Source organism: Argopecten irradians, unplaced genomic scaffold (genome assembly GCF_041381155.1).
Source record: "Argopecten irradians isolate NY unplaced genomic scaffold, Ai_NY scaffold_0792, whole genome shotgun sequence".
NCBI lineage: Eukaryota > Metazoa > Mollusca > Bivalvia > Pectinida > Pectinidae > Argopecten > Argopecten irradians.
Window position 1 is genome coordinate 581 of NW_027188259.1, and position 22,876 is coordinate 23,456.

The 22,876-nt window shown below is 38.2% G+C and overlaps 1 pseudogene; it reads left to right on the plus strand.

Annotated features, from left to right (window-relative positions):
• The first annotated feature begins 594 nt into the window (after positions 1 to 594).
• LOC138313630 (eukaryotic translation initiation factor 3 subunit A-like) overlaps positions 595 to 22,876 on the plus strand; it is a 28,267-nt pseudogene continuing 5,985 nt past the window's right edge.

The window sequence follows — 22,876 nt, forward strand, 5'->3', positions numbered from 1 at the left end:
CTTTTCAACTCTTATTGAATTGTTATCTTGAAGATTAAAGTGGAAGATTAAATATTTAAAAATGGATTTTTAAGGCTTAATTTTTTTGCAAATATATGAATCGAATCTAATCTGCACGTTGCTAATTAAAGCTGCAATTCTGTAAAGAAATTGATTCTTCACTGAAGTGATTATACCTGAATTTGTGAACAAATTGTAGTTCTTCATTGGATTTTACTGAAGTTGTGAACTTTCTCGGATAACCAGTTTAGGCCTAGGTCCTATAAGTATCTTGTCAAATTTGCCTTTAATGTTACTGTAAAGTCATTTGTGGATTTTACAGCGTCAAAGGGGGCAGACAGAAAAAAGCTAACTGTGTCAATGTAAATGCCAACAATGACATTTATAGATAAATCTGTGAGCTGACAAAACATGACAAAGTTAAAAATTCTATTAAAACACCCAAACAATAGGTTGATATAGCTTTCATATTCCATTCCTTCTTTTCTAGTACTGTAGACTTTATTCTGTTTGATTTAGAAAGACAATACATTTGTGTTTTTCTCCGGGTGAAAACAATAATTAAGATTTATAAAATATCTTGTTTGTGTTTAGGTGAAGTACAACATCATCCAGTTTGTGAACCCAGAGCTTCAGAACTTATACAACTGGTTAGAGGTGGACTTCCATCCGCTGTGTCTGTATGATCGAGTCAAGGCCCCTGTCGAGTTCATTGCCGGCGTGGACGATCTCAACCAGTACATGAACTGCCTGGAGAACATCATTATTACTCGAGTCCTCAAACAGGTATATTCGTGGGAAAAAATGTGCTTTTTCAAAAAGTTCAGATATTCAGCTTTGACAGTGTATAGGCCATGCAATTCTGAGCTTAAAATCTGGACTTAAGTCATTGTATTGCAAATTTGCAAGTTGAAGTAAGGCAAGATGTGAAGACATTCCTGTAACACCAATGTGTCTCCTACATTTTTGCTAGGTCCAAAATAATACTTTTGTATTTCGGTTTTCATGCGAGAAAAAGAAAAGATAAACATGTAAAGAAAATGCAAAAAATCAGCATGATGCTTAAAAGCGTGTAGCAGAACAAATTGATATGATTAGGTAGTTGAAATTCAGAGATTGTTCAGTCACTTAACTTTGCACTGTTGTTTTCCAGGTGTCTCAAGTCTATCAGACTATTGAGTTTTCTAGAATAGCAGCTCTAGTTCCATTCGCCTCAAGTTTCCGCCTGGAAAGAGTTATTGTTGAATCTGCTAGAACTTTGGATCTCCAGGTACGTCATGACTACACCTACAAAAGGTCAAGGTCACGTAATTGTACCTGGCACCCATTATGTTAATTCTTGCTTTATACAAAATTTCAATTCACATAATGTAAAAGCAAGTGTTAAATGTAGTTGTTTAATTTTAAAGACATAGAATTAAGGTAATTTATTGGCTTCTAGCCCTGAAATTTTCTTGACTTTGTGAAATTCTAATCCAAACGCAAATAATAATTTCCTTACAAAAATATCTAAACTCCAGACCTTAAAAGAAAATATACCCAGAGGTGGATTTCCACGCTTACAAGTTGACATTATCACACTGCTCTTTACAGGTGAGAATTGACCACCGTAAGGCCTGTCTCAGTTTTGGTACCGATCTGATGGTGGCTCAGAAGGAGGATGTGCCGGAGGGTCCGTACATACAGAGCATGCCTAGTGAACAGATCCGTAACCAACTCACCAGTATTGCAGAGGCTCTTCACAAGTCTGTCATCCTTATTGAACCTAAGGAACGCAAGGTTAGTATCACCCGTGGTTTGGTATGTATCTATTGGGCAGTATGGGTTTAGCTCTCATGAAGTAGTTTAATGTGGAACTCTTACAAAGTGAAATACCACACCCTTTTCCTATTTCTTCTTTGTCATTGATATAATGTGTGTGAATAAATAATAAGAAATCGCAAAAATGAATTGCTGAAAATTCTTTCATGTACATATAAAGTAGAACCAAAGTGATCTCGATCATGAAATGAAATCTTGATAGAAAAATGTGTGATAAAGCGAAATTAAGTCGGTGCGAAAAACGGTGGTTTACGGTTTTTGTCCCTTGAACAGAAGATATTCTTTTTGAATATCACATAATTTGAGAGTATCAAACTCATCTGATATGTTTGTGTATAAGCATAAATGTAAATCTTTGATTACTTGTAGGTCCAGAGAGAAGAGCTGCGTATGCAGATCATTAACAACTATAGAATGACGTACAAGAAGGATCACAGCCGAATCCTCCAGCGTAGACAGATCATTGAGAGCCGTAAGGAAGAGCTGGAACACATGAACGACCAGAGGGTAGGTGAATTGAAATCTTAACACAACAGACATAATTCTAAATTAAGATGGCCACCATTGCATGCTTCTTGTTTTCAGGTCTTGATTTTTGGTTTGATTTGGTATTTAAAGCCATACTAGGGATGTATGGACATTTTCAAATAGAAAAGTTTATATAATATGATAACAAATGATGGCTTCTGATTTGATCAAAGATTGAGATGATTCATGTTGAGAGAAAAACTGGTACATAATCTACTCCAACAATGTTAGAGGTATAGCACGACGAGACACTTTTGATCTTTACGTCGTGTCTAACCTCTTAACAATCGAGGCAGGATTCACACGGCGCAAGAAATGGGCTCGATATAAATTCAAAATTTCAAGTTGTGGTTTACACTAACCTTTTATATCCTGAAAGGAATAGTATCCCTATATTCCATGTTTATTCCTTTAAATCATTTACGTCAATATTGCATCTGTTATTCCGGTATTTACTGTCTTTTCTATAACCCCACCACTATTTGTTAGTCTTACACAGGTCGCTTTTTTTCTACGGGATTGTCTATATTTTAACGGATTGGTGAAAGGTAAAGTTAAAGTTTCTTTTATACTATGAATTAATTTGCTGTATTTTTTTTTTCGCAATATAATAAAGCTTCAAATTCTATCTTATAAATTTAATCAAGTATTCAACAATCTGTAAATAATGAAATAATACTTGTTTTTAAGTGCATTAAAGCGCTGCGCGCGCCTGGTTAGTCATGCCACTATTAATATTATCTTCTCCTTTTGATATCACCGATACTATTGATTTGGATAAACCAGGAAGTGACGAAAAATTTGTATAGGTAGTTAACCTAACATTTGTATATTATACAGTCGAAGCTATGGGTCAGCTCTTTATAAGTGTGATTACACTCGCGGAATAAATGTCTATGTCATAACTAATTCTTTTTCCAGGATGTGTTCATGGATAAATACTGATTCACCGATATAACATGTTTTTTGACATTCTGGTAAAGGTTATTCACTTGGGTAAATTTTTTATGGTCATATAGTTCCGCTACTTATTCGAGGGTCGGAACTTGCGAAAGACTCGTATTAGGGTTTGTCGGGAATTAGATCTCGATTTTGCCCACATCAGAAGTTTTCTCTATATCGAGATCATCATATATTATTGGTTTAAGTAACATAAATTCTAGAGGTTACGGATAACCAAAAAACGTCACTTGACTTACTGTGGGATTGTTGGGGGGGCGGACATCATTGGCTAGTGCTATTGGCTAGTAGTATATGTGTAATGTATTAATATGTTTTTGGTTTTAGGAGCGAGAAAGAAGTGTTGGAAACAGGCGCAGAAGAATTCCAGGACGAAGAAGATTACGATGCTGAAAATGGCTCGTGTGGATAGAGAGGCCAAAGAGCGTGAGAGACAACGGATCGTGTTGAGCGAGCATATACAAGATTCAGAAATAAACACTGCCTTGGTGAAAAATTGTAAACAGCTCAAAAAATCCGAAATTGGCTCTCCTAGTTTTACAAAAATCTTGATGAAGGAGGTAATAGAAATGTATAAAATCATGTTGTCTGTTTCTGATGCATAAAGTTTTACATTCCAATGAAAGAAAATTGAAATTAATATATGCCTACATAAAAGTATGTAGGGAGAAAAAATCATGCCCGCTGTTTTTTTTTATTGCAAATAATAGGGCGAAAAAATATTTATCAAAAAATTAATGAACTAAATAAAAAGAACCATCACAAAACATAAAATGTTTATTGACAGTTTATACTTAGGTATTGATCTTTGCATCAATTTAATATTGTAAATTCAATTTATCGTAGATTGGTTGAAAAATATATCTACATTTCCTGCAAGGACTTTGGAGTAAACTTTGATGTTGACTGAAATCATGCAGAAGAACAGTTATAGAAGAGCTTGATAAAGAGATTTAGGAATTTCAAGAACGGACTGAAAAGTCAGGAAAAGAAGGTATTAAAAAAACCGTTTGTGCACTATTATCAGCTATGTTTTCCTAATAATTAAGTTCTCATTGTTGTTAGTATCTCTTGGTGTGTAAATGTGTTTGTATGGTAAAAAATTTTAGTATTCACGGATATTCAGATAATTTCTCATGACGTGATGATCTATCTACACGTTGAGAAATCATACTCAATTTTGCAATCTTATTAGAGCCAGTCTTTTCAGAAGATCTCTCTTAATTGATACTGGAAGATAGCTTTTAGATAGCAGATGAGCGACAATTCATAATGTGTTCAAATGTTATGGCAAACTTTGTATTTGATTGGGGTAATTTGGGCAGGTACAAATGTTTTGTTCACTATTGAATACAATATTCTAATATTTCAGAATGTACATTTGAATTGATAGAACTGGAAATTGTTCAAGTGCAATAAAAATAATACACATTCTCTGTTAATTCATACAAAAAAAGTGATGGTTGCATGCGTTATTAGGGTATCTTTTGCTAATTTTCATACTGGTCTCTGGTTAAATATATATTTATCTTTGCTTATTTTTCAGATTGACTACATTTCTCTCGTGCCTAAGAGTGTTGAAGAAATTTCTCTGCTGGTTGATTCAAGAAGAGAAAGATAAGCTAGGAAGAGCCAGGGCAATGTTGGTGCAACTTGGATGATGTGAAAGGAGTAAAAATTCACTTTCAATTTTCTTTTCGAAATAAAAAGAACTTGTCCTTAATCCGAAACTGGAATGTTATTTAACTAAAGATTGAAAAAATATAAATGAAAGGCAAAAGTTTTTCTCGTTGGTATTTCAAATATTGGTAGTAAGGATTGAACATTATTACTATTATGTAATCTCACAATCCATGAAGGGAAAATATTAAATGCTTCACCTTATTTGCTGCCTCGGCTGAAATGTGGTCATTGGTTTAATTTTAAACTTGGCAGTTTAAACTTGATCCTGAAAAAACTCATGCAAAATTCACCTTAAAAAAAACCCAAATAATATAATAACTGGTCACTGATGTTGCTGTTACTACCACTAATGCCTGTTCAAACATCATTTCTAAAATATTTATTTATAGATCTGTGAGAGGATGAAATCTGTGCGGAAATTGCGCGCTCGAGACTCAAAACTCGTACTATTTTCGCATGGTATAAGGACTAAGGATGACTTCACTCAACAGACTTGAAGGACCAGAGGAAGGAAGAATTCAAGGTAACTACCAAAAATGAACCTTACCAATATTACAAATGAACACTTAAATTAAATTTGACAATATACTTTGCTTTTAAGTGATAGATAATCTCTTTCGAACATATTGATATAGAGAGAAATGATTGTTTCAAGTTTCAATTCTTAATTGTCAGATTATGATATTTTAACAAGTTTTGTAAATTCCCTGAAGTGTTCAATCCTGCATATAGACTTCCTTCCTCTGTGAATAGAAAAAGATGCTCCTCCACGGACAGGAGCATAAATGATATTCCATCATTTGAACAATGTTTGGTGTTTAATCATGTATATATGTGACTAATTAACAACAAAAAATAAAATGAAAATAATTTATTTCACCCTTTGGTGCATGCGCCATCAGTACTTTATTTCAAATAGAATATAGTGCCACAGAATTTTTTCGGGATGCAATTAATTATTTTTCATATTTTTTTACTATGAAGTAAATCAGAAGCTCAATCTTTCAATGGTGGTAATGGTGTAAAGTAAGTAACTTTTGTAACTAAAGAAAAATACCAAATTGTCTTTCTGTTTTGATAGTGAAAAAATTCCATTTGCAGTGGTGGAAGCATTCTTTAAGGATTGGCAACATGCATATCTGCTCTGTAAATCTCCAGCATTCCTCTGATTTGGTGTCTTTGTTTTAAATTTTAGAAAAAGTTACAAGAATTTGATGAAAAGATGAAGGAAGAGCGCAAGAGACGCATCAAAGAAAGAAAAGAGAAAAGGAAGGAAGAAAGGAAAAAACAAGTGGCTGAAGGTGAGAAAGAAGAAGCAGAACAGAAAGCAAGGATGAGGCACTTATCAGAGGTAGGTTTTGGTATTTTGGTACAAAGTGCTGGAAGCATTTCTCTATCAAAATCGAAGATGAGCCTAGGCTGCCTGTTTTTCTTATCATTTGAATATTGCATTAGAATGCAGGTAATACCTGAAATTTATATAAACTTGCACTTGAACTGGTTTGTGCTGGTTTTCCAATGTTATTAACCTGTGTATCGGCATTAGGGAGTCTCCATTTGTGAAGGTCGTGTTCATAGGTTTTAATTTGGAGCATTATTTTATCTTTATTAGCATTTACACAATACTAAACATCCGATGGAAAATTGTCTTGATGAAAGTGAAATCTTTTCTTACAGAGAGGGAAGAAAAAGAACAAGAAGAGATGGAAAGAATAGAGGAAGAACAACGTGCCATACGAGGCAAGAATAGCCCAAAACTGGAAGAAATGGAGAATAAACGCAAAGCCAGGGAAACGAGAGATTGAGGAGAAGGAGATGATGAAGACGCGAGGAGGAAAAGTCTTCTCAGAGGTAAGGGGTCTACTGTAAGGGAGTTTGAAAGCAATACTGTAAACTGACTTTCTTTCACAGCTACAAATTATTGCAATTTCCATTAGAAAGCTCTTGAATATTGACATTTTTGGATTTAAAACTAAATGCAAAGTAGATATTGATTTGGGGAAATAAACTTATCACAAATATTCTTTGATCATGAATATTAGCGAAAGTTAATCCTCTACATGATATAAGTTGGATTACAGTAGGCAGTCATGTAGTTGAAAACTGATAAGAACATATGTATGGACAGTCATCCCAGAAAGAAAGTTAAAATTGTTCTGTAGATGGGATCAGCTTTATCATCAGGTTTGAAGTTCCCCTTGCTTTTATTTGTGTCTTAATAATTTTGAATTGGCCAAATAAAATTACTGATATGATATGAACTGTTGGCTGAGTAGAAATTTTAATTGGTTTCCTGGTTGCTATGAGAACACCAATAAAAAAGAACAAATTTTGTTTTTGTCATTATTGCTCCCATGACTTACTTCAAATATTTCTATCCCCGACATGGTAACTCCAAGCTTCAAAACATCAAAAAAGTGTACATAAATATCATTACAAGTATTTCAGATTGATTTCAAAATCTGAAGGACAATCTGGGATTTTTTACAAAATTTTGTTAGGACATTTTGAAAGAGCACTGGCAAAATGGCCAAAATTTAGCCCCAATCTGAAACACTGCATACTATTTCATGTGTTAATATACAATAATTGGCCATTTATCCAATATTAAGGCTATCTCAAGTCATTGAAAACTCAAGTATCACCCAGTTATAACAGATCACAGAGTCATGCATTAAGATAAGGATGTATTGTTTGTAGCAGCTTCAGGGACGAGAAACCTGCCTGGAGACCAGAAGGAGCCCGTGAAGGAGGAGGATGGCGTGAAAGGGAGAAACAAAGGACAGACAGCTGGAAAAAAGGAATCAAGCCCGGTTAAACAGTGAGTTACATAATTACCCGGTCTCACTGGAGTAAAAAGAAGATACATTTTTGATTGCATTGAAAATGGAAAAGCTTTTAGTTTAAAGTAATGTTTGGAAATTCTTAATGTATTTAATTTATAGTTGTTTTCTCACAAGTCAATAGATGAGTTCATGTTTTCCTGATTTGTACTTTGCTATTTTTAATCACTCTGGTTTCATATAGTGTTCTAAATATTGTTTTTCCTGATATATGGTTTGAACTATGAAGACATTGTTAAATAATATGGACTTATATCTGATTGTCTCTGCCTTTCAGACCTGAGGAAGATAGATGGCGTCGGGACGGTAGTAGGCCTGACGAAGGCAGGGAACCATGGCGAGGTGGCCGTGAGGGACGTGAAGATGGAGAGAGAGATAGCTGGAGAGGCCGAGATGAAAGAGACGGCGATGGATATAAACCTCCTCTCAGAGAAGATCGTGGTGGATTTGAGAGAGGCCCTCGAGAGGGTAGAGATGGATACGGAGATAGAGGACCTAGAGATGATAAAGACAGCTACCGCCCACCAAGAGATGAAGGACGATGGGGTGATAGAGGTCCAAGAGACGATCAGGAAGGAGGATCACGCTGGCGACAAGATGACCGAGGCCCGAGAGAGGAAAGGAAAAGAGGAGAGGCCTTGGAGAGGAAGTCGTGGAGGTGACAGTGAAGGAGGAAGATGGGGTTCCAGAGGAGGGGGCTCAAGAGGAGGAGATCCTGAAGGTGGTAGGTGGGGCTCCCGCGGAGGGGACTCTGAAGGTGGAAGGTCTGAAGGTGGCCGATGGGGTTCTCGTGGAGGAGACTCTGAAGGTGGTAGCCGTTGGTCTCGAGGAGGAGACTCGGAAGGCGGAAGGTCTGAAGGCGGACGATGGGGCTCACGTGGAGGAGACTCGGAAGGGTGGTAACCGTTGGTCACGAGGAGGAGACTCAGAGGGTGGCAGAAGAGGTGGTGACTCTGAGGGCAGATGGGGCTCAAGGGGGGGAGATTCTGAAGGAGGAAGCAGATGGGGGTCAAGAGGAGGTGATTCTGAAGGAGGAAGCACATGGGGCTCAAGAGGGGGCGATTCTGAAGGAGGAAGAGAACGTGACTCAGATGGCGGAAGTAGATGGGGAAGAGGGGGAGACTCCGACAGAAGGGGAGGTGACTCTGATGGTGGAAGTAGATGGAGATCAGGAAGAGCAGGAATGCCTCGGGATGTACGACTGGATGATCCTATCCCAGAAAACAGACCACCACGTGATGATTGGAAAAAAGGTAAATTAGTTTAAGTTTTGTCCAATTGCCTCGGCGTTGCCAGGGTTTATTTGTTGAACTGTGGTGTTACTTAGGGGCATATATTAACAACTGATATTGTCTACTTGTTCATGCCTAATTCATGGTTTTGAACAAATGTACGTCAGTTTACAAACATTTGTGGCATAATTATACAAAATGGATTACATTATTTATAGAGAAAACGGAGTGAAGAAGATTGTTTAATGCTTAGTCAACTCCATTCCTAAAAAAAAAAAAAAAAATGATTTCCCAAGGCTATGTATTTTGATGAATTTTTAGCTCACCTGGCCCAAAGGGCCGGTGAGCTTATGTCATGGCGCGGCGTCCGTCGTCCGTCGTCCGTCGTCCGTCGTCCGTCCGTCCGTCGTCCGTCTGTCCGTCAACAATTCCTTTAAATGGCTACTAGTCATAGAGTTCTGCATGGATTGTAACCAAATTTGGCCACAAACATCCTTGGGGGAGGGGGAACAGAACTTGTATAAATTTTGGCTCTGACCCCCCGGGGGCAGGAGGGGCGGGGCCCAATAGGGGAAATAGAGGTAAATCCTTTAAATCGCTACTAGTCATAGAGTTTTGCATGGATTGTAACCAAATTTGGCCACAAACATCCTTGGGGGAAGGGGAACAGAACTTGTATAAATTTTGGCTCTGACCCCCCGGGGGCAGGAGGGGCGGGGCCCAATAGGGGAAATAGAGGTAAATCCTTTAAATCGCTACTAGTCATAGAGTTCTGCATGGATTGTAACCAAATTTGGCCACAAACATCCTTGGGGGAAGGGGAACAGAACTTGTATAAATTTTGGCTCTGACCCCCCCGGGGCAGGAGGGGCGGGGCCCAATAGGGGAAATAGAGGTAAATCCTATAAATCGCTACTTGTCCTAGAGTTCTGCATGGATTGTAACCAAATTTGGCCACAAACATCCTTGGGGGAAGGGGAACAGAGCTTGTATAAATTTTGGCTCTGACCCCCCCGGGGGCAGGAGGGGCGGGGCCCAATAGGGGAAATAGAGGTAAATCCTATAAATCGCTACTTGTCCTAGAGTTTTGCATGGATTGTAACCAAATTTGGCCACAAACATCCTTGGGGAAAGGGGAACAGAACTTGTATAAATTTTGGCTCTGACCCCCTGGGGGCAGGAGGGGCAGGGCCCAATAGGGGAAATAGAGGTTAAATCCTATAAATCGCTACTTGTCCTAGAGTTCTGCATGGATTGTAACCAAATTTGGCCACAAACATCCTTTTTGGAAGGGAAACAGAACTTGTATAAATTTTGGCTCTTACCCCCCAGGGGCAGGAGAGGTGTGGCCCAATATGGGAAATCGGAGGTAAATATTCAAATTCCTTCAGAAAAGAAACAATGAACCTGTATTCAGAACATGACTTGGCATTACAAACCAGGTGAGCGATACAGGCCCTCTGGGCCTCTTGTTACTTGTCTTGTTTAGAGATGTCTGCATTTTGTTTTTAGGTCATCTGACCCGAAGGGTCAGGATGACCTATAGTCATCATGTTTCGTCCGTCCGTCGTCGTGCGCCGTGCGCCGTCCGCCGTCCGCCGTGCGTTAACTTTTCACATTTTGAACTTCTTCTCAAGTTTGACCAGTGGGATTGAGCTGAAACTTACCTGAAATGATCCTGAGATGGTCCCGACAAAGTGTTGTTATTTTTCGGGGGTCGATCCGAAATCCAAGATGGCCGCCACAGCCGCCATCTTGAAAACACATTTTGAACTTCTTCTCAAGTTCTACCGGTGCGATTTGGCTGAAACTTGCATGAAATGATCCTGACATGATCCGACAAAGTGTTGTTATTTTTCGGGTCGATCCGAAATCCAAGATGGCCGCCACAGGCGCCATCTTGAAAACACATTTTGAACTTCTTCTCAAGTTCTACCGGTGCGATTTGGCTGAAACTTGCATGAAATGATCCTGACATGGTCCCGACAAAGTGTTGTTTTTTTTCGGTCGATCCGAAATCCAAGATGGCCGCCACAGCCGCCATCTTGAAAACACATTTTGAACTTCTTCTCAAGTTCTACCGGTGCGATTTGGCTGAAACTTGCATGAAATGATCCTGACATGATCCCGACAAAGTGTTGTTATTTTTCGGGTCGATCCGAAATCCAAGATGGCCGCCACAGGCGCCATCTTGAAAACACATTTTGAACTTCTTCTCAAGTTCTACCGGTGCGATTTGGCTGAAACTTGCATGAAATGATCCTGACATGGTCCCGACAAAGTGTTGTTATTTTTCGGGTCGATCCGAAATCCAAGATGGCCGCCACAGCCGCCATCTTGAAAACACATTTTAAACTTCTTCTCAAGTTCTACCGGTGCGATTTGGCTGAAACTTGCATGAAATGATCCTGACATGGTCCCGACAAAGTGTTGTTATTTTTCGGGTCGATCCGAAATCCAAGATGGCCGCCACAGCCGCCATCTTGAAAACACATTTTGAACTTCTTCTCAAGTTCTACCGGTGCGATTTGGCTGAAACTTGCATGAAATGATCCTGACATGGTCCCGACAAAGTGTTGTTATTTTTCGGGTCGATCCGAAATCCAAGATGGCCGCCACAGCCGCCATCTTGAAAACACATTTTAAACTTCTTCTCAAGTTCTACCGGTGCGATTTGGCTGAAACTTGCATGAAATGATCCTGACATGGTCCCGACAAAGTGTTGTTATTATTCGGGTCAATCCGAAATCCAAGATGGCCGCCACATGCGCCATCTTGAAAACACATTTTGAACTTTCTCAAGTTCTACTGGTGCGATTTGGCTGAAACTTGCATGAAATGATCCTGACATGGTCCCGACAAAGTGTTGTTATTTTTCGGGTCGATCCGAAATCCAAGATGGCCGCCACAGCCGCCATCTTGAAAACACATTTTGAACTTCTTCTCAAGTTCTACCGGTGCGATTTGGCTGAAACTTGCATGAAATGATCCTGACATGGTCCCGACAAAGTGTTGTTATTTTTCGGGTCGATCCGAAATCCAAGATGGCCGCCACAGCCGCCATCTTGAAAAACACATTTTGAAATTATTCTCAAGTTCAACTCGTGCGATTTGGCTGAAACTTGCATGAAATGATCCTGACATGGTCCCGACAAAGTGTTGTTATTTTTCGGGTCAATCCGAAATCCAAGATGACCGGCACATCTGCCATATTGAAAACACATTTTGAACTTCTTCTCAAGTTTTACTGGTTCGATTTGGCTGAAACTTGCATGAAATGATCCTGACATGGTCCCGACAAAGTGTTGTTATTTTTCGGGTCAATCCGAAATCCAAGATGGCCGCCACAGCCGCCATCTTGAAAACACATTTTGAACTTCTTCTCAAGTTCTGCCTATGTGATTTGGCTGAAACTTGCCTGAGATGATATTGACATGGATCGACAAAGTATTGTTACATCTCTGGTTGATCCCAAATTGAAGAAGGCTACTATGACACTATATCTAATTAATTTCCTACATGTTAAGGCCCTTGGGCCTCTTGTTTGAAATAAAATTTGTTGAAGGAAATGGAAAATGATCCTGACATGGTCCTGACAAAGTGACACCATATGAAATTAATTTTACTATTGCCAAGGTAGTCAGATGACCGTTAAGGCCCTTTGGGCCTCTTGTTATGATGAATTGCTTCGGTGTTGCCTCAGTTTATTTGTTGAACTTTAGTTTTACTAAGGGGCAAATATCAAACAGATCAATAGAATTCTAGATCTTGTTAGAACTTTAAAGTGGTTTATCAATCATTGGATGTAATCACGTTCATGTTTGACTTTGTAATAATGGATTACTGAAAAGTCTTTAATTTTTCTTATACAGAGGATCAATTCAATGAAGTTTAAGAGGAGATTTATGGGGAGAAAGAAATAATCTTTTTCATTTATACAACTTCCCGTGTCAAATATCGTTTAAATTCATCTTTGTGACGAATTGCCTCGGCGTTGCCATGGTTTATTTGTTGAACTGTGGTGTTACTTAGGGGCATATATAAACAACTGATATTGTCTACTTGTTCACGCTTAATTAATGGCTTTGAACAAATGTACGTCAGTTTACAACTTACATGTGACATAATAATATATAAACCTTACTCGTTGCATGTTTATACGAAATTGATTACATTGTTAATAGAGAAAACTGAATGAAGAAGTTTGTATAACTCTTTCACCCCTGAAATTCCAAAATTGACTATTCCTTCCTTTGAACTAGAAGAATCAAAATGCAACTTCAAGGGTGGATTGGTTAAGGCTTAGTGAATTTTATTTCTCGAACTTTTCCATGTAATTTGGAGGGCTTTTCACCTGTCGTGTTTAAGAGATGTCTGCATTTTTAGCTCACCTGGTCCGAAGGACCAAGGTGAGCTTATGCCATACCGTGGCGTCCGGCGTCCGTCGTCCGTCGTCCGGCGTCCGTCGTCCGTCCATCCGTCCGTCCGTCAACAATCAACTTCTTCTCCATAACCGCTGGTCGGATTTCAACAAAATTTGACTGGTAGCATCCTTATGGGCTACTAACTGAAAATTGTACAAATGATGGGGCTGACCCCCCAGGGGCCTGAGAGGCGGGGCCAAAAGGGGTCAATTTGGCTATTTCCATATAAACGACTTCTTCTCTGAAACCAAGCATGGGATAGCACCCATAATGCAATGGTAGCATCCTTATAGGGTGGGGATTCAAAATTGTACAAATGATGGGGCTGACCCCCCGGGGGCCTGAGGGGCGGGGTCAAATGGGGTCAATTTGGCTATTTCCATATAAACGACTTCTTCTCTGAAACCAAGCATGGGATAGCACCCATAATGCAATGGTAGCAACCTTATAGGGTGGGGATTCAAAATTGTACAAATTGATGGGGCTGACCCCCCGGGGGCCTGAGGGGCGGGGTCAAATGGGGTCAATTTGGCTATTTCCATATAAACGGACTTCTTCTCTGAAACTAAGCATGAGATAGCACTCATAATGCAATGGTAGTATCGTTATAGGGTAGGGATTAAAAATTGTACAAATGATGTGGCTGACCCCCCGGGGGCCTGAGGGGCGGGGTCAAATGGGGTCAATTTGGCTATTTCCATATAAACGACTTCTTCTCTGAAACCAAGCATTGGATAGCACCCATAATGCAATGGTAGCATCCTTATAGGGTGGGGATTCAAAATTGTACAATGATGGGGACTGACCCCCGGGGGCTGAGGGGCTTTGGTGTCAGAATGGGGTCAATTTGGCTATTTCCATATAACGACTTCTTCTCTGAAAAACCAAAGCATGAGATTAGCACTCATAATGCAATGGTAGTATCTTTATATGGGTTGGGGATTCAAAATTGTACAAATGATGTGGCTCGACCCCCCCGGGGGGCATGAGGGGCGGGGGTCAAAAGGGTTCAATTTGGCTATTTCCATATAAACGACTTCTTCTCTGAAACCAAGCATGGGATTAGCACCCATATTGCAAATTGATAGCATCCTTATAGGATGGGGGATTTCAAAATTGTACAAATGATGGGGCTGACCCCCCGGGGGCCCTGAGGGGCGCGCGGGTCAAATGGGGTCAATTTGGCTATTTCCATTAATAAACGACTTCTTTCTCTGAAACCAAGCATGGGATAGCACCCATAATGCAATGGTAGCAACCTTATAGGGTGGGGATTCAAAATTGTACAAATGATGTGGGGGCTGACCCCCCGGGGGCCTGAGGGGCGGGGTCAAATGGGGTCAATTTGGCTATTTCCATATAAACGACTTCTTCTCTGAAACTAAGCATGAGATAGCACTCATAATGCAATGGTAGTATCGTTATAGGGTAGGGATTTAAAAATTGTACAAATGATGTGGCTGACCCCCCGGGGGCCTGAGGGGCGGGGTCAAATGGGGTCAATTTGGCTATTTCCATATAAACGACTTCTTCTCTGAAACCAAGCATTGGATAGCACCCATAATGCAATGGTAGCATCCTTATAGGGTGGGGATTCAAAAATTGTACAAATGATGGGGCTGACCCCCGGGGGCCTGAGAGGCGGGGCCAAAAGGGGTCAATTTGGCTATTTCCAATATAAACGACTTACTTCTTCTCTGAAACCAAGCATGGGATAGCACCCATAATGCAATGGTAGCATCCTTATAGGGTGGGGATTCAAAATTGTACAAATGATGGGGCTGACCCCCCGGGGGCCTGAGGGGCGGGGTCAAATGGGGTCAATTTGGCTATTTCCATATAAACGACTTCTTCTCTGAAACCAAGCATGGGATAGCACCCATAATGCAATGGTAGCAACCTTATAGGGTGGGGATTCAAAATTGTACAAATGATGGGGCTGACCCCCCGGGGGCCTGAGGGGCGGGGGTCAAATGGGGTCAATTTGGCTATTTCCATATAAACGACTTCTTCTCTGAAACTAAGCATGAGATAGCACTCATAATGCAATGGTAGTATCGTTATAGGGTAGGGATTAAAAATTGTACAAATGATGTGGCTGACCCCCCGGGGGCCTGAGGGGTGGGGTCAAATGGGGTCAATTTGGCTATTTCCATATAAAACGACTTCTTCTCTGAAACCAAGCATTGGATAGCACCCATAATGCAATGGTAGCATCCTTTATAGGGTGGGGATTCAAAATTGTACAAATGATGGGGCTGACCCCCCGGGGGCCTGAGGGGCGGTGTCAAATGGGGTCAATTTGGCTATTTCCATATAAACGACTTCTTCTCTGAAAATAAGCATGAGATAGCACTTCATAATGCAATGGTAGTATCTTTATAGGTTGGGGATTCAAAATTGTACAAATGATGTGGTCTGACCCCCCCGGGGGGCCTGAGGGGCGGGGTCAAAAGGGTTCAATTTGGCTATTTCCATATAAACGACTTCTTCTCTGAAACCAAGGCATGGGATAGCACCCATAATGCAATGATAGCATTCCCTTATAGGATGGGGATTCAAAAATTGTACAAATGATGGGGCTGACCCCAGGGGGCCTGAGGGGCGGGTGTCAAAAGGGGCCAATTTGGGCTATTTCCATATAAACGACATTCTTCTCTGATAACTAAGCATGGTATAGCACCCATATGCCAATGGTAGCATCTTTATAGGGTGGGGATTCAAAAATTGTGCAAATGATGGGGCTGACCCCCAGGGGGCCTGAGGGGCAAGGGGGTCGAAAGTGGCCATATTTGGCTCTTTTCCATATAAACGACTTCTTCTCTGAAACTAAGCACGGTTTATAGCACCCATAATACAATGGTAGTTATCCTTATAGTGTGGGGATTCAAAATTGTGCAAATGATAGGGCTAACCCCCCGGGGGCCTGAGGGGCGGGGTCAAAAGTGGTCAATTTTCCCATATAAATGACTTTTTTCTCTGCAACTTAAATGGGATTACGCTCATAATGCAATGGTTACATCCTTATAGGGTTTGGATTCAAAATTTTGCAAATGATGGGGCTGACCCCCCGGGGGCCTGAAGGGTGGGGTCAAAAGGGGTCAATTTAGCTATTTCCATATAAACGACTTCTTCTCTGCAACTAAGGAATGGAAGAGCACTTATAAACAATGGTAGCATCCTTATAGGGCTGGGATTTTGAAATTGTACAAATGATAGGGCTGACCCCCGGGGCCTTAGACGGCAATAGATGCGAGGTCAAAAGGTCAATTAGGCTACTATTTTCATATAAATTACTTTATCTCTGAACCTATGTATTGGATGCATATTTGTATGGTATCAATAGCATCATTGTATGGTTGTGATTCAAAATTAAAACTTTGGGGAGTCAATTTGCTTATTTTTCTAATTGTCAGAGTCTTGTGATAATTACTAACAAAAAACCAGGTGAGCGATACAGGCCCTCTGGGCCTCTTGTTTTTTATGATGAATTGCTTTGCGTTGCCACAGTTTAGTTGTTGAACTTTGGTGTTACATTAGGGGTACAGAGGATTCCGCTTATTTGCATAGGTCATTTTCCAGAAGAAAATATGCAAATAACCGGAGTATTGGAATAGGCGGGAGATGACATTTTGCACCTCCGTTTGACCCCACACATATTGTATGTGAATTAGGCAAAATATATATCGTTTCGTTTACTTGATAAATACGCTAAATTATTAACACTTATAAACGAACAACAAGTAATTATTTTCGAAGTTGTAAATCGATTTTAATTTTTTTAATAACAAAAAATATTCCAATATTAGATTCTTGTTTACGTTAGATCGACACACGTGAATTTTTGAGAAACACTCCTAAACGATCGATTATCAAATGCAATTAGATTTACTAAACAGGATTGGACTTTGTGTCTACAATTTCTGAACCCCTAAATAATAAACAAAATTTACGTACATTTGCCTGGCAAAATGAACTTACGATCGTGGGATTAAACTTCAAAGTGCCGATCAACTAGTAGTGTTGTTTTTACAAAATTTGTACTGTATGTGTATATGAATTCGAAAATGGCGGCAGTAGGTGATGAAGCCATGCGTTCACTCGACCTAAATGTGTTTTGAGAGTAATTCTCCCTGTATTGTTGATCTATACGGCGAATAGCTCTTGATAACATTTCAGAAATTAATGCATATTCAAGTAGCAATGAAACAAACGTAGCAAGTATCTTTTGTATCCTAAGCTTACATACTGTACGAAACTTGCGGTTAGTCATTGCACGCCGACTTTGCATGCTTTTATGTCTCGTTCAACGAGACGCTTGTTACGCACATGTCTGTCGTAGTCAAACAAGACTCTGGTTGAACAAGACTACTAATGAATGGAGATTGTTGTAAGGAAGCATGGTTTCTCCAAGCGATCGCGAACTAAGGTACGTTACGTTAATAAATAAACATATTTGAAAGTGCAAATGCTTTAATTAGATGTTTGAGTCAGTGATTGTACTAAAGTAATGATCTAACCGCTGCTGATGTAAATCGTAAACAGCGTCGAATACCTTTGCAGATTCATGCATAAAATAAAAGCAATACTATACACGTTTAATCTGTCACCATGATGATTTCTAGTAATAAAAGCGAAGTATCTTGAAACATATATCGCGCGAATTTCGCTAAAAATATATTGCAAATATTGAAAAATATTCGATTTTATTTTTAGAATTTCCCAAATATTTTATTCAAATAAACGGGAGGTCATGTAAAAGTCTATGCAATACAACGGGAGGCGAGTTGAAAAACAAAGATAAAGAAGGAAAAAATCGGGGTGGACCGTCAGAATTTATTCAAAATAACCGAATTATTCGAATAACCGTTATTCCGATTATGTGGAGTCCTCTGTATATATATATCAAAACAGATTAACAGAATTGTTAAATTGTGCGTAGAACTTGAAAGTGGTTTATTCAATCATGGCTCGTTTCTGTATTTGACTTTGTAATGATATATGCCTCTTACTGAAAACTTTGTGTAAACAGGAGGACCAATTCAGTGAAGTAATAAGGGGAGGACTCGGAGCTAAAAAAATCTATCTATATTGTTACCACTAACATTTCATGTCAAATATTGATTAATAGTGTTTGGGAATCGTTGATGAAATTTTGATGATCGATCACTTTTGTTTGTCAAGATATCGGGCATTTCTGCGATGAATACTCAAGGGATTACTTGTAAATTCTTTATCGATTTTATTGGTCAAACACCCCAAAACCAATGATGTTCAATGAACTTGATTAATCGGAAACACTACTATTGATTAGTTTTGTCGTTTGTAATAATGAATTGCACTCGGCGATTGCTCCAGGGTTTATTTGTTGAACTGTGGTGTTACTTAGGGGCATATATTAACAACTGATATTGTCTACTTGTTCACGCTTAATTAATGGTTTTGAACAAATGTACATCAGGTTTACAAACATTTGTTACATAATTATACAAAATGGATTTTTGTTTAAGACAAAACTGAGTGAAGAAATTTGTTTAATGCTAATGAAATGAACTCTATTTCTTCAAAAAAAAAAAAAAAAAAAAAAGAAACTTCTGCAGGCTATTTACTTTGATGGGTTTTTACTTGTCTTGTTAAAGAGATGTCTGCATTTTGTTTTCAGGATGAATTGCTTCGGCAATTTGCCTCAGTTTTTATTATGTTGAACTTTTGTGTTACTTAGGGGCAAATATCAAACAGATCAATAGGATATTCTAAATCTTGTTAGAACTTTAAAGTGGTTTATCAATCATTTCATGTAATCACCTTCATGTTTGACTTGGTAATAATGGCTTACTGAAAATTCTTACACAGAGGATCAATTCAATGTAGTTTTTAAGGGGAGATTGTAATAATGGCTTACTGAAAATTCTTACACAGAGGATCAATTCAATGTAGTTTAAGGGGAGATTGTAAGAATGGCTTACTGAAAATTCTTACACAGAGGATCAATTCAATGTAGTTTAAGGGAAGATTGTAATAATGGCTTACTGAAAATTCTTACACAGAGGATCAATTCAATGTAGTTTAAGGGGAGATTGTAATAATGGCTTACTGAAAATTCTTACACAGAGGATCAATTCAATGTAGTTTAAGGGGATATTGTAATAATGGCTTACTGAAAATTCTTACACAGAGGATCAATTCAATGTAGTTTAAGGGGAGATTGTAATAATGGCTTACTGAAAATTCTTACACAGAGAATCAATTCAATGTAGTTTAAGGGGATATTGTAATAATGGCTTACTGAGAAAATTCTTACACAGAGAATCAATTCAATGTAGTTAAAGGGAATATTGTAATAATGGCTTACTGAAAATTCTTACACAGAGGATCAATTCAATGTAGTTTAAGGGGATATTGTCATAATGGCTTACTGAAAATTCTTACACTGGAGGATCAATTCAATGTAGTTTAAGGGGAGATTGTAATAATGGCTTACTGAAAATTCTTACACAGAGGATCAATTCAATGTAGTTTAAGGGGAGATTGTAAGAATGGCTTACTGAAAATTCTTACACAGAGGATCAATTCAATGTAGTTTAAGGGGATATTGTAATAATGGCTTACTGAAAATTCTTTACACAGAGGATCAATTCAATGTAGTTTAAGGGGATATTGTAATAATGGCTTACTGAAAATTCTTACACAGAGAATCAATTCAATGTAGTTTAAGGGGAGATGAAATTGTAATAATGGCAATGTATTTACTGAAAATTTCTTACACAGAGAATCAATTCAATGTAGTTTAAGGGGAGATTGTAATAATGCTTACTGAAAATTCTTACACAGAGGATCAATTCAATGTAGTTTAAGGGGAGATTGTAATAATGGCTTACTGAAAATTCTTACACAGAGGATCAATTCAATGTAGTTTAAGGGGAGATTGTAAGAATGGCTTACTGAAATTTCTTACACAGAGGATCAATTCAATGTAGTTTTAAGGGGAGATTGTAAGAATGGCTTACTGAAAATTCTTACACAGAGGATCAATTCAATGTAGTTTAAGGGGAGATTGTAAGAATGGCTTACTGAAAATTCCTTACACAGAGGATCAATTCAATGTAGTTTAAGGGGATAATTGTAAATAATGGCTTACTGAAAATTCTTACACAGAGGATCAATTCAATGTAGTTTAAAGGGAATATTGTAATAATGGCATACTGAAAATTCTTACACAGAGGATCAATTCAATGTGTAGTTTAAAGGGATTATTGTAATAATGGCTTACTGAAAATTCTTACACAGAGGAATCAATTCAATGTAGTTTAATGGGGAGCATCAATTATTGTAATAATGGCTTACTGAAAATTCTTACACAGAGGATCAATTCAATGTAGTTTAAGGGGAGATTGTCATAATGGCTTACTGAAAATTCTTACACAGAGGATCAATTCAATGTAGTTTAAGGGAGATTGTAATAATGGCTTACTGAAAATTCTTACACAGAGGATCAATTCAATGTAGTTTAAGGGGAGATTGTAATAATGGCTTACTGAAAATTCTTACACAGAGATCAATTCAATGTAGTTTAAGGGGAGATTGTAATAATGGCTTACTGAAAATTCTTACACAGAGGATCAATTCAATGTAGTTTAAGGGGATATTGTAATAATGGCTTACTGAAAAATTCTTACACAGAGGATCAATTCAAATGTAGTTTAAGGGGAGATTGTAATAATGGCTTACTGAAAATTCTTACACACAGAGGATCAATTCAATGTAGTTTAAGGGAGATATTGTCATAATGGCTTACTGAAAATTCTTACACAGAGGATCAATTCAATGTAGTTTAAGGGGAGATTGTAATAATGGCTTTACTGAAAATTCTTACACAGAGGATCAATTCAATGTAGTTTAAGGGGATATTGTAATAATGGCTTACTGAAAATTCTTACACAGAGGATCAATTCAATGTAGTTTAAGGGGAGATTGTAATAATGGCTTACTGAAAATTCTTACACAGAGGATCAATTCAATGTAGTTTAAGGGGAGATTGTAATAATGGCTTAACTGAAAATTCTTACACAGAGGATCAATTCAATGTAGTTTTGATTGTAAAGAATGGCTTACTGAAAATTCTTACACAGAGGATCAATTCAATGTAGTTTAAGGGGAGATTGTAATAATGGCTTACTGAAAATTCTTACACAGAGGAATCAATTCAATGTAGTTTAAGGGGAGAAATAATGGCTTACTGAAAATTCTTACACAGAGGATCAATTCAATGTAGTTTAAGGGGAGATTGTAATAATGGCTTACTGAAAATTCTTACACAGAGGATCAATTCAATGTAGTTTTAAGGAAGATTGTGAATAATGGCTTACTGAAAATTCTTACACAGAGGATCAATTCAATGTAGTTTAAGGGGAGATTGTAATAATGGCTTACTGAAAATTCTTACACAGAGGAATCAATTCAATGTAGTTTAAGGGGAGATTGTAATAATGGCTTACTGAAAAATTCTTACACAGAGGATCAAATTCAATGTAGTTTAAGGGGAGATTGTAATAATGGCTTTACTGAAAATTCTTACACAGAGGATCAATTCAATGTAGTTTAAGGGAAGATATGTAATAATGGCTTACTGAAAATTCTTACACAGAGGATCAATTCAATGTATGTTTAAGGGGATGATTGTAATAATGGCTTACTGAAAATTCTTACACAGAGGATCAATTCAATGTAGTTTAAGGGGAGATTGTAATAATGGCTTACTGAAAATTCTTACACAGAGGATCAATTCAATGTAGTTTTAAGGGGAGATATTGTAATAATGGCTTACTGAAGAATTCTTACACAGAGGATCACATTTCAATGTATGGTTTAAGGGGAGATTGTAATAATGGCTATGACTGAAAATTCTTACACAGAGGATCAATTCAATGTAGTTTAAGGGAAGATTGTAATAATGGCTTACTGAAAATTCTTACACAGAGGAATCAATTCAATGTAGTATTAAGGAGAATTGTAAATAATGGCTTACTGAAAATTCTTACACAGAGGATCAATTCAATGTAGTTTAAGGGGAGATTGTAATAATGGGCTTATCTGAAAATTCTTACACAGAGGATCAATTCAATGTAGTTTAAGGGGAGATTGTAATAATGGGCTTACTGAAAATTCTTACACAGAGGATCAATTCAATGTAGTTAAGGGGAGATTGTAATAATGGCTTACTTGACCGAAATCTTACACAGAGGATCAATTCCAATGTAGTTTAAGGAGGATTGTAATAATGGCTTACTGAAAATTCTTACACAGAGGATCAATTCAATGTAGTTTAAGGGGAGATTGTAATAATGGCTTACTGAAAATTCTTACACAGATGGATCAATTCAATGTA